Source organism: Ailuropoda melanoleuca, chromosome 2 (genome assembly GCF_002007445.2).
Source record: "Ailuropoda melanoleuca isolate Jingjing chromosome 2, ASM200744v2, whole genome shotgun sequence".
NCBI classification, from domain to species: Eukaryota; Metazoa; Chordata; class Mammalia; order Carnivora; family Ursidae; genus Ailuropoda; species Ailuropoda melanoleuca.
In genome coordinates, this window is record NC_048219.1 from 76280375 (window position 1) to 76293077 (window position 12703).

General features: G+C 42.7%; 1 protein-coding gene across 9 annotated transcripts in view; it reads right to left on the minus strand.

Annotated features, from left to right (window-relative positions):
• The window catches only part of WDR47 (WD repeat domain 47), a 62027-nt gene extending 56302 nt beyond the window's left edge, over nt 1-5725 (minus strand). For 2 of the 9 annotated variants that reach the window (XM_019799652.2, XM_034654022.1), the window contains exon 1: nt 5131-5700. The gene's annotated coding sequence lies outside the window, so the exon portion shown is untranslated. Of the gene's footprint in view, nt 1-5130 lie in introns of all 9 variants that reach the window. The other 7 variants (XM_034654020.1, XM_034654021.1, XM_019799651.2 and 4 more) reach the window with 7 other exon arrangements.
• Nucleotides 5726-12703: the final 6978 nt, after the last annotated feature.

Consider the following 12703-nt stretch of genomic DNA (forward strand, 5'->3'; position numbering starts at 1 on the left):
AATGTACTAAACCAAGAGTCACAAAAACTTGAAAATGTACCAAAAAAGCCAAAATTATATAAGCATCAACTACTGCATTAAGTACAATAGAATATATACTATATAATTACCTATGAAAGTTTTCCATCCTTAGCTTTTCTATTCCCTAGCCTTTATACATTTATCAGAATTGAGTTGGAAGGTACATTAGCCCACTCTCCTATTTAGTACGGAATATCCAAATACTTACCTCTAACAGAGAGTCTGCCAACCTATACATAAATGCCTCCAAAGACAGAAAAATTGTATACACCCCCACAAAGCACCTGTGGAAGGCAGCATCTAAGATGGTCACCAATGAGCCCACTAGGGTTTATAACCTTTTGTACTCACTGGCCCTTGAATATGGGCTGGATTTAGTCACTCACTTCTACACAAAAGCACAGCAAAAGTGTTGAGATGTCACTTTCAAGATTTGTAAAGAGATGACAGTTTGAGTCCTGTGCAAGGGATGTGCCCTTTCTCTCAGACTGCTCACTCTGGGGGAAGCCAGCTGCCATGTCATGAAGCAACCCTGTGGAAAGATCCACGTGGCAAAAAAAAACACTCAACTGCCAGCAAGGAATGAAAGCCCTCAGTCCAACCGCCCACAGGAACAGAAGCCCAAGTCATTGAGTTTGGATGGAGATCATCCCTGATTTGTATCTTCAGATGAGATACTTGCTGCAGCTTGACTGCAACCTTAAGAGACACCTTAAATCAGAGGCACTCAGCAGGGCTGTGTCCAGATTTCTGACCCTCAGAAACAGTGAGATAAATATTTGTTGTTTTAAGCCACTGTGTTTTGGAAAGGTAATTTATTACACAGCAATAGATAACAGGACTCCTATAATTTTTTCACAAGTAGAAAAATTTTGCTTTTCTCTCTCTCTCTTTTTTTTTTTTTTTTTTTTTTTAAGGGGGGAAAGGGCAGAGGGAGAGAGAGACTCTTAAGAACGCTCCATGACCAGTATAGAGCCTGATCCAGGGCTGGATTTCACAACCCAGAGATCATGACCTGAGCTGAAATCAACAGTTGGATGCTTAACCGACTGAGCCACCCAGCCACCCCAAAATTTTGCTTTACAGCAAAATTAAGCATGGAGCCTAAGATTCTTTCTCTACCTTTCCCACACCCCATCTTCCCCTCAGTAAAAATAAAAATATATATATTTGAGTATCTACTCCTCGCTAGCACCATGCTGCCTCCCAGGGATACAATGACTGAGTTACTATGGTGAACTAAAAGATGAAACACAAAACAAAGGTTTATAAGGTAGTGTGTAGCATTTTGTAAAATACAGCTTTTCACCCAAACAGAAACAAACTCAGAACAAAAAGGAAGAAAAATCAGCTGAAATATATAAGCTTTGGCTATTCAATGTAATGGTCTCAATATTACATGGAAAAAAAAGTATCCTTAGGTATGGGCCAGCACTGGATTTGGAGTCTGAAGACCTGGATTCAAGTCTTCTATATAAAGGTAATACGCATAAAATATAAAGAACACCATCAAAGAATTATAAATAAAATGCCACGGAAGTTCAGAGGAGTAATGGGGTTTCCTTTTAAGAATGAATTGAGGGGGGGCGCCTGGCTGGCACAGCGGTTGGGCGTCTGCCTTCAGCTCAGGGCGTGATCCCAGCGTTATGGGATCGAGCCCCACATCAGGCTCCTCCGCTAGGAGCCTGCTTCTTCCTCTCCCACTCCCCCTGCTTGTGTTCCCTCTCTCGCTGGCTGTCTCTCTCTCTGTCAAATAAATAAATAAAATCTTTAAAAAAAAAAATGAATTGAGGGATTGTTAATATCCTAATATGCAGAGACAGTAAAAGAAAAGGTACTAACATTTATTGTGCATTTACTACGCCAGGCCCTTTAATACTCCCATACAGTATTTATAAAATTCTTACAACTCTATAATTTCATTTCACAGAAAATTGCACTAATGCTCAAGTACATTAGGTACTTGTCTAAGGTCACACTCCAAAAAGTGCAGAAGCAAGAGGGATGACAGGGTCTATAGGACTAAAACCCTTTGACCTTTCCACTATAACATTCTGATATTGACAGGGGGGGGGCGCCTGGGTGGCACAGCGGTTAAGCGTCTGCCTTTGGCTCAGGGCGTGATCCCGGTGTTGTGGGATCGAGCCCCACATCAGGCTCCTCCGCTATGAGCCTGCTTCTTCCTCTCCCACTCCCCCTGCTTGTGTTCCCTCTCTCGCTGGCTGTCTCTATCTCTGTTTATTGACAGGGGGAAAAACAAGAGGGGATCATCAGGATAAAGAGCCTAATGTCAACGTTTTAGAAATTGGAATTCTACTTATTTCCTGTGCTATGTAGTGATTTGCCATTCATTAGCTGAGTAAGTCTAAGGCAATGCTTCTTAAATTTTTCTCCATAAGGGCAGAAAAACTGAACACATCCCCAGGAGCCCTTAAGCATGAAATTTCTTTGAAGTCTTTGAATTTTACCTTAGAAATTAGTGTGACTACATTCTCCATGTCAGCGTTTCATGCTCTAATATAAAAACAGTATTTTTTATCCAAGTTGTCAAGTGAAATTGGTAACCACTTCTTAAGTGAGTGCCATGTTATGTGACCACAGATTTATCTCTTGGCACACTGCAGCTTATCTCTAACAGTACAAATACTATTTGAAAAGCATAGGTAAAAGGGGATATACTATTTGATTATTCAAGAAGCAATGATCCACACTGAGGATTTCTTTTAAGATTTTATGTATTTATTTGACAGAGAAAGAGCACAAGCAGGGGGAGAGGCAGAGGGAGAAGCAGACTCCCCGCTGAGCAGGGAGCCAGATTCCGGGCTGGATTCTAGAACTCTGGGATCATGACCTGAGCCAAAGGCAGACGCTTAACCGACTGAGGCACCCAGGCACCCCCACACTGAGGATTTCTTAATACCAAATGAAACTCAAGTCAGAATATCTATACCTTTATTTTCTAAATTTGAGAACATCTTACCGAAAGCAGGAAAGCAATCTGTGCAAACATATGGAAGAAAACACCCTTTTTCCATGTCACCACAGTAATAAAGAACTTCCATCAAAGAGTAAAGATACACCTTAATAGTTCCTGTGAGCCCTATAAGGCCATTGTAAGAAATAAGGTCCTGGACCTCAAAATGCTAAGTAGATCATGCAGAGGATTTTAATTAACCTTGCCAATGCCCCACTCTATTTAAAGTAATCAACAGATGCCTTAAATTTTTTCCAAAGTGCTTTCAAATAGAGTATTTTGTTCAACTTAAGAGCCCATTCCAGACAAAAATAATAGCAGGTATTATTACCATTTTACAGATTAGATATTAGACTCAACAGTAGGATAAGTAGTAATGTAATCAATAGCAAATATATTGTAACCAATAGCAAAATGGAACTTAAATCCAGGCAATTTGATTTCCAGCTTACTGATATACTAAGGAAAACTGCATCTTTTCATACTTATTTTGAAGTGTTTCTCAAACTGCAGAGTGAGTGTGTGTGTGTCTATCAACCATACCACATGCTGTCCATTCTGTAACTGATAAACTCAAATCACAAACAGAAAAAGAGGCTGAACACAATTATGTAACTAGGACCTTAGGAGAACACCCCTGTTCTCCTATGATATATTCCTAATACTGGCTTTAAAAAAAAAAAGAGAGAGAGAGAGAAAAGAATTGGGAAGTAGGAGGGAGAGATAAACATGTTAAAATCCTTTCACAAAAAATTGCTATTTATAACGACATCTGAGTTCGAGTGGTTTTTTTTTTACCTGACAATATATCATTAATGGTTTAATTGCTTGTTGTTTCCCTCACTGTATAATATTTTTTCTTTCCCGTGTGGAAGCAATCTACCCCCAAAACCTAAGGTAAAATTGTTCATTAATTCTTCCTTGTAAATGAGACCTCGAGAATATGCCATATAAAGGAAAACGGGCTCTTAGGCGTTTCTTCTTTCTAGTAAAAATTCAATGCAACTCATGCCAATACTGAAGACAAAAAAAAAAAAATTCTACTTGGATTTACTGTAAAAAAAAGATTTGTAGCATATTTAATGCCTGCATGTTAATTTCTGTGCCATTAACTTCTTGATGCATTCTATGAAGTCTACAACAAAGGGAGGGAAATAAGTGTTAGATCACAACCTATGAATCTGGGTGGAACAAAGACTTCTCCTTTCATTATGCAGAGAACCAAGTTGCCAAAAACGCTCCGCTCAGATACCGTGCGTGATTACTGACTGCATGTCTGGGTACAGGGAAGAATAAAAATCAAATGCTGGTCAAATGCTGCCCCTGCCTACTCCTGCCCTCGCCCCTTTTACCCAAGGCCTCGCCCCAGAGCTTGAGCCCCAATCTCTTTCTCCCCAATACACGGGACCAGCTGAACCCTTACGAGTTCTACAGCCTCCCGCGTCTTCTACGCAGGCGCTCCCCCGCCCCAGCAAAGCCCGGTTCCAAACCCAGTCGCTATCCCTCTCCCCGCCCCACCGCCCAGACCCCCAAAGGCTGCTACCACAGACCACTGACGTAAGATAAGGCCAAAGCCGGCCCCGCGGAGCTGCCCCACGCCGCGGCTCGGCTCCCAGCCCCGCAGCTTCCTCCCGTCCTCCTGGCCAAGGCGTGCCCAGACAGGGACGCGAGCGCGCCCCTCAGTTCTCGCCCGGGCTTGGCAGCGGGGCGAGGAAGGAAGAATCCGCGCGGCCAGCCCCCCTCCCGCCTCTCAGCAGCAGCGAGGTGGGCACCAGCCCTGCGCTCGCTCCCCGCTCGGGGGCCGACAGCGCCAGAGCTAGGGGCGTCGCTCTGCCCCAGAGCCCGGCCGGCAGACGGGGGAAGGTGTGGTTCAGGAACGGCGGCCTCCAAATCGGGGCAGGCAGTTCCCAGGTCCTCATCCGGCGGCGCCGGGGCCTCACCCACGACCCCGGTCCCCACCCAGGCGGCACCAAAGCCTACCCGAAGACCCTTCTCCCGGGCCGCAAACGCCGCCCTACGGGCCAAGGGCTGCCTGGGTTGGAGCCCCGTTAGGTGGTGACAGGTGGCAACCGGTGACCATGGCAACCCGAGGTGCGCCGCGGCCGACCCCGCCTCCGCCTCCCGGAGTCACTCACCTGAGGTTTCCGGGACGAGTCCAGAGAAGCGGCTGAGGAGAAAGCGGCTGAGAGGCCGGTGGATGGGGCCCCGACACGGCCGGCTCCGGGCTGGGGCTGGAGCGCGAGGGCGGAGGTCTGTGTGTGTGCTTGGCGTCGGTCCTCCCTCCTGCCGCCCGCGCGTCAATCCATCAGACCGTCAGTCCGTCCTTCCCCGCGTCTGCCCCTCCCGAAGGACCGCTCCGCTCAGCCTGGAGGACTGCGGTTGTCAAGAGGTGCTGGAGCCGAGCTTCAGCCCCGAGCCGCAGCCAATCACCGCGCTTCTCCGAGGCGCCTCAGGACCCCGCCGAGGGGCGGCCAGGCAGGTGCCTGAGCCAAAGGGAGAGTCGGCTGGGCGGGCCCAAGCTTGGGGAGGTGGGGACCCGCCTAGATGGACGCGCTCCCGGCCAGCCCTCCAAGAACCGGCTGAACTCGGAGGAAAAGCTGGCCTGGCGATTGGGTAAGGGACCTGCAACCGGGACGCAACCCGTCGCCGGCCGGTGACCCTGCGTCCCGGAATAGCGCTGAGGGGGCCTCGGAATCGAGAAGTCATCTGACCATTAGAATCGTCTCAATATTCCTCCCCGACAGTTTATTAATAAAGGCTAATGACATAAATCTGGCCTCCTCCGCGTCCCTCCGCTTTTGCAGGCCCCACTTCCTCTCTGAAAACCAGCAGCTTATTTGCCCCATTCTGGATTTCTCCTTTTGTGATGCTGATATGCCTCCGAGCATTTTCCAATTACTTAACAGGTTCACAGGTTTGTTTTTTCACTACCCTGTTTAGTTGTAAGCTCCTTGACAACGGAATCTCACTTTCCCACGCCACCGGTGCAGTAGCGTTCCACAAATATACGTGATGCTTCACCGAGCTGAATTGAGCATTCAGTGGGTATAACCATGTAGAAGAGCTAAGAATAAAGTGATACAAACCTGTAAGAGCCTCGTCCTCATAAACGCCAAATGCCAAGAGTGAGCTGGCCTCCCAACTGGGGGAAAGGGCATAAAAGAGAGTGGTAATAGTAAACATCAGAAACATTTCTTAACAGGAAGAAATTAATCCAATTCAAGATAAAAGAAGCGACAGTGTGAGGGAAAGGTTCTAAGAAAAATATTTACAAATTCAGGGAAAACAGTTTATGCAAAACTTATACTGCCTAGTCCTGATTAACTCCTGAAAGAAAGTCTTCATTAAGAACGCTCTCAGTGATAAGTGACAGGCAAATAAATATAAACACAAGTTAATGTTACCCAGGGTCCCGATATTAAAAAAAAAGAAAAGGCAAAATTTTACAGAATGTTTAAATTGAAAAAAGTGAGCAGACATATCCAGGAAATGCCAGTATACTCTATGCCAGTATAGTTCATCTGAGAATCTGCTTCTTGATCTTGATTCTCAAACAATACCACTTGCAAGAACCAAGCATTACTTATTTAAATTTTCAACTAGATCTACAAAGAGTTATTAATGAGGGACAATGTGACAAACATTTGACCACCTATTAAGGGCAGAGCGCTACACAAAAGGAACAACCTGATCTGGTACTAGATTTGTTTGGGCATTCATTAAGCATAAAACAAAGCGCTCTGCCTAGGTTCTCACTTAAGCCTCCTAATCTCCCTTAAAATGCCTGTTAACTATTCCCATCTTAGCGATTAAGGAAAATAATTTGCCCAAGGTCAAACAGCTGATCTGCAGGGGAGCCAAGGTTTTAACCATTATGACTCTTAAACCCTCCTTTTTGCACTCTACCTCAGTGTATCAACTGGAAATTTTAGCTTGAAAAAAGCGGACCTTATTCTGACAAAGTAGAGGGAATAAGAGGTCTTATTCATGTTTATCCCCACCATATCCTGTGGCATAGTGTTATGTGCATCTAAATTTTCGAAAAAGTAGTCATCAGAATTGTTAGAAGCAAATGCATAACCATTGAATTTCCATAAAAAGGAGATGGGGGATAGAGAGGTACTAGGCACTGAAATACGAGACATCTGGTGCATCTTATCACTTGTTCAGTGATAAATGCATTGACTGTATATTCACTTCCTAATGTAACATCAAATTTTACACCACAACCTTAATAGCTGTTAGCCTCGGGTATCACCTTTCCTTCTATACTCAGCTACACTGGTTAAGATTAGATCTTCTTGTCTTTCACTGTAGTTGTGGTAAAGCAGTGAATTGTTCAGAAAGGACAAGGCTTTCTTAGTTGAAGGACTGTCCTTAGATTCTGAGGTACTGCCTCAATCATTCACCAAATATTTATCCAGTGCCTACTCTGGATCAGAAACTAGGTTAGGCATCATTTGAAAATGCAGGTTCTAACTTGTGGGAATGATTCATGGTGCCTTGTGACCTAAATGCCTATAGGCTAAGGTGGACCCCTTTTAATAAGATTCTCAAATCTCATTTCTAAAAAGGGAAATAGAAGTTTCTGGTTTTCCCCAAATAGTGGAAAGGAATCTGAACACAAGCCTAAATTAGGAAATCTTGCCTCAAGCTGTTCAGTGGAAGTTCAGCTGGGGTATGAGCACTTGTTTTAAAAGCTCCACTCTCCTTATTAGAGCACATACACATAAAAACACACACACAGAGCTGTGTGCTTTAGAGCCAGGGTACTGCTGGCTTTGGCAGAACAAACAAAATACCACCACTGCCACTTCTCTTTAAAATAAGCTCAAGGATTATGTAGGTAGAACACCTGGGTCTACCAGCACTCCTATCCAGACCCCTAAACAAAAGCTTAAATTATAGGTCAATGGCTAAACCTAGTAAAGAAAAACACATTCTCGTTTCAACATAGAAGAGATGTGCTTTTTTATAATAAGTAAATATCATGGATGTTATATTGAAAACAAAAATAAAATTTTAAAAATATTTTGTTTTGGAAAAAAATAAATATTTACCCCATTTTAATGAAGTCATTGACTTACCTCAAAATCCGTAAAAGGAGGAAACTATAGGTTAAGAAATGTTAATAATACATAAATCACGTTAAGAATCATAATTTTGGATGGGTGTTTTAGGATAAAGTTAATAACTTTCTGGTAATAATCTTTAAACTATTTAGTAGAACTTGCTAGAAAGATCAAAGAAAAACATGAGATTCACCAAAATGAGTCTAGGTAAATGTCTTACTGTAAGTCATGTGCCCCCAAAATACTTATAAAAATCCTATTTCAGAAAAATTAAGTACAGTATTAGCATTTCTTTTAGAGTTTGGTCAGTAACTAAATAGACTCTCTCCTACTAAATTTTCATTATTTATCTAAAATTGCCACACAGAGGCACTGGTTGACTCAGTCAGTCGAACATCCAACTGTTGATTTCGGCTCAGGTTGTGATCTCAGGTTGTGGGCTAGAGCCCCTAGTTGGCTCTGTGCTCAGCGCTCAGCAGGGAATCTGCTTGAGGATTCTCTCCCTCTCCCCTTGCCCCTGCCCACTCCTGCATGCCCCCTCGCAAGCTCTCTCTCTCTAATAAGTAAATAAATCTTTAAAAAAATAAAATAGTCACACAAAGGCAAATGACAAATGATTTACATTTCAGCGTTTATTCTTCCCCCTATTCTAAAAGAATACATCCAAGTTAAAGCAGTTTACCAGGCTTTCTGTGTAAGTATAATATAGTGAGCATGTGCATAGAAGACTCAATGCTACAAATTACACATGAATTGTGATTTTGTACAAAAGTTCAGATTGAAACTTTTATCAGTCTACTGGTAATATATAAGAAATTTGCTCCTTACTTTACCTCTGTAACTTTAGAATTCCACTCATCCAGTTACCATATAGCCCAATTGTATCTGTGCTATGCTCCAATAAAACAGGTGCTTAATAAATACTTGTTGATATATCAAAATGTTTTCTGTGATCCCGTCCCATAATATAACAGTCTAGCTCATGTAGTCATTCACCAGGACCCAGGAAAAGCAGCAGCCTATAACAACATATTTAACACCTTGCTCACTGATCATCCATCTCCCTCTCAGTCTCTGTGTTAAGAAGGTGAACATAGGGACACTAAGAAAATCAGGCCTAGAGAATTGGGAATGTTCTGGGATACAGGCAGAATGCTTAAAAAGTTCTTGATTTTCAGGCACAATACTCAGTGTCATCAGCTCTTGGGAGCAACTATGAAGCTTCCCTGAAGATACTGGAAGTAAAATTGCCCTCCTTGAATTACCTCTGAGCTCAACATGTGAATGAATTAGAGTAGAAATAGACAAAGCCACCTGAAAATCACAAACAGACCATGCTTGGATGGGTATTGTCACCGGAAGTGAAAACTCAAGCCAAGTCTCCAGTGTTAGCAACAATGGAATCTTGAAGATTGTTCCTCAGGAAACACACCTGGGTGCCCGGCTTCAGGGCCTGGGGAGCCATTCTTCCTGTTTCTGTGTAAACTTTATTCTTCTCTTACCTGATGCTCTAGGCAATGCATTCATCTAATGCCCCTCATTCTGATTCACCTTCATATTCATGTTTTCATTTCCCACATTGTCTGCCCAGGGTAGGGAAGAATTTGCTGGTCAAACCCATGCAAGTGTTACCTACATCTGTAAATTGGCATCCATGTTCATACATTGGTCTTACAAGCCTGGTTTCTATGTCCACCCTGAAAGATGGATGTGCTCTCCGTTTGCTGATGAAATCAGTTTCCAAGCCTGCAGTGATGCAAGTCAAACTCTGGACTACACATTCACCCAAGTAATACAACCTCCTGAGGCCTCTTGGGAAGTGGCCAACTGATTCCCCAGACACTACCTCTTTCCACTGATGAGAAGCCAAGTGAGCTATTGCTCCATTTAAAAATTTCTACACTTAGAATATTACAGCTTTTACTTAAGAAAATCAGTTTAAATACAGTAAAACCAGTCTCAGTGAATCATCAATTATATCAGCTATTCTGGTTCAGCATTAAATAAACATGCTAGCTAAAAAAAAAAAAAGGATAATTTTTAAAAGAGAGAGCCTCACTTAAACAAGTGGGAGAGGAAGAGCTATTCGAGATTAATAGAAATTTATATTTATCCAAGGCAATGGGTAACCAAGTGCAATGGGTGAAACCTTGTTTAGACTTTATTGCAAACAGCCTGTGGGAGGCAGAATAACAGCCCCTCCCAACGACCTCAACAGCCTAATCCTCAGAACCTGTGACTATGTTACTTTACAAGGTAAGAGACTTTGCTGGTGTGATTAAGTTAAGGATTTTTAAATGGGGAGGTTATTCTGGGTTATCCAGATGGGTCCAATATAATCACGTGGGTCCTTAGAAGTAAAGAACCTTTCCCAGCCGGGGTCAGAGAGAGAGAGGACTATGGCAGAAAGATAAGAAAGATGCAGCACTGCTAACTTGGAAGACAGAAGGGGACTAAGAGCCAAAGAATGCAGGCTCTAGATGCTGGAAAAGGCAAGTAAACAGGTTCTCTCCTAGAACATCCAGAAAGGAATGTAGTACCTTGATTTTAGCACCAGTGAGGCCCATGTTAGACTTCTGACCTAAAGAACTGGTAAGATAATGACTTTGCTGTTTTAAGTTGCTAAAGTTACAGTAATCTGTTACAGAAGCAATAGAAAACAAATACACAAACTCTAAAAGATATTTTGAGACAAACGAGATTTAAACAGGGATCGGGTGTTAAATGGGGTATTGAAGAATTAGTACTAATTTTTGTTAGGGTATGATAATACTATTCGGGCTACCTTTTAAAACTTTTTGTTAGAGACGACATACTGAAGTATTTATAGTCAAAATGATACAATGAAAACTGGGATTTGCCTTAAAATACTGCCCCTTTCCCCCAAAAGGTGGGGGAATAGATAAAGACATTAAAATTGGCAAAGTTTAGTTAATTGTTGAAGATGGGGGCTCATATTATTTTTTTGTAGTTTTTCATAGTTTTATTTCTTTTTTTTAATGTTTTTTTATTATATTATGTTAATCACCATACAGTACATCCCCGGATTGCGATGTAAAGTTCGATGCTTCATTAGTTTGCGTATAACACCCAGTGCACCATGCAATACGTGCCCTCCTTACTACCCATCACCAGACTATCCCATTCCCCCACCCCCCTCCCCTCTGAAGTCTTCAGTTTGTTTCTCATAGTCCATAGTCTCTCATGTTTCATTCCCCCTTCTGATTACCCCCCTTTTCTTTATCCCTTTCTTCCCCTACCGATCATCCTAGTTCTTATGTTCCATAGATGAGAGAAATCATATGATAATTGTCTTTCTCTGCTTGACTTATTTCACTTAGCATTATCTCCTCCAGTGCCGTCCATGTTGCAGCAAATGTTGAGAATTCGTTCTTTCTGATAGCTGAGTAATATTCCATTGTATATATGGACCACAGCTTCTTAATCCAGTCATCTGTTGAAGGGCATCTCGGCTCCTTCCATGATTTGGCTATTGTGGACAATGCAGCTATGAACATTGGGGTGCATATGGCCCTTCTCTTTACTACGTCTGTATCTTTGGGGTAAACACCCAGTAGTGCAATGGCTGGGTCATAGGGTAGTTCAATTTTTAACTTTTTAAGGGACCTCCACACTGTTTTCCAGAGTGGCTGTACCAACTTGCATTCCCACCAACAATGTAGGAGGGATCCCGGCTCATGTTATTCTATTCCTGTGTATACTTGAGATTTTTCGTAGTTTTTTTAAGTGAATTGAATTAAGAAAAAGCACCTGCACACTACAGATCAGCACTGTCCCAGATAGTTTTCCGTGAGGATGGAAACATGTTCTGCATCTGCGGTTTATTGCCGCAGCCACTAGCCATGGGACTGATGAGCACCTGAAACACAGCTAGCACAACTGCAGAATTGAAGGTTTAGTTTCATTTAATTTGAGTGAAATAAATTTAAATAGTCCCACGTGACTAGTGGCTACCACATTACATAGGGTAGCTCTAGACATTCGAAGGGAGCCATGTTACCTATTAGAGTTCAATTAAGTAAGCTCATGAAGCAAGTCAGTGCACATCTGTTATTTTCGTCTGCCCAGCCTCTTTCCCTTTCTTGCGAATAGTACCCAGCTCTTAGCTCCTACCCTCCCCCTCCTGGGGATCTTCTGTATTGCTAAGTGAAGTAGCTCCTTCGATCAGTTGTATGGATGGAAACCCTAGAACTGTTATCATGTTCCCTTGACACACTGAGGTTCCTGAGAGAATAAAACCAAAATTAGGATAAAGATGGACAGAGTCTTGGGTTCTCAAGTTCTTATATCCAGTCAACCCTAGGGAATCGACTCCATTCCTACTTTTCCTTGTTTCAGTTGGGATAAACCAATAAATTCCTCTCTCCTACTTCTGCTATTTTTGAGTTAAGTTCTATCACTTGCAACCTACCATGCAAGGTCCCATAAAAAACTTCTTACATGCCAGGGTCACTAGCATAGTAAGATTAATGGCACTGCTATAAACTGAAATGTAACCCCCTGAAATTTGTCATGTTGCAGCCCTAACCTCCCCTCCCATCTGACTAGGTTGGAGACAGGGTTTTTAAGGAGGCTATTAAGGTTAAATGAAGTCATAAGGGTGGAACCCTGATCT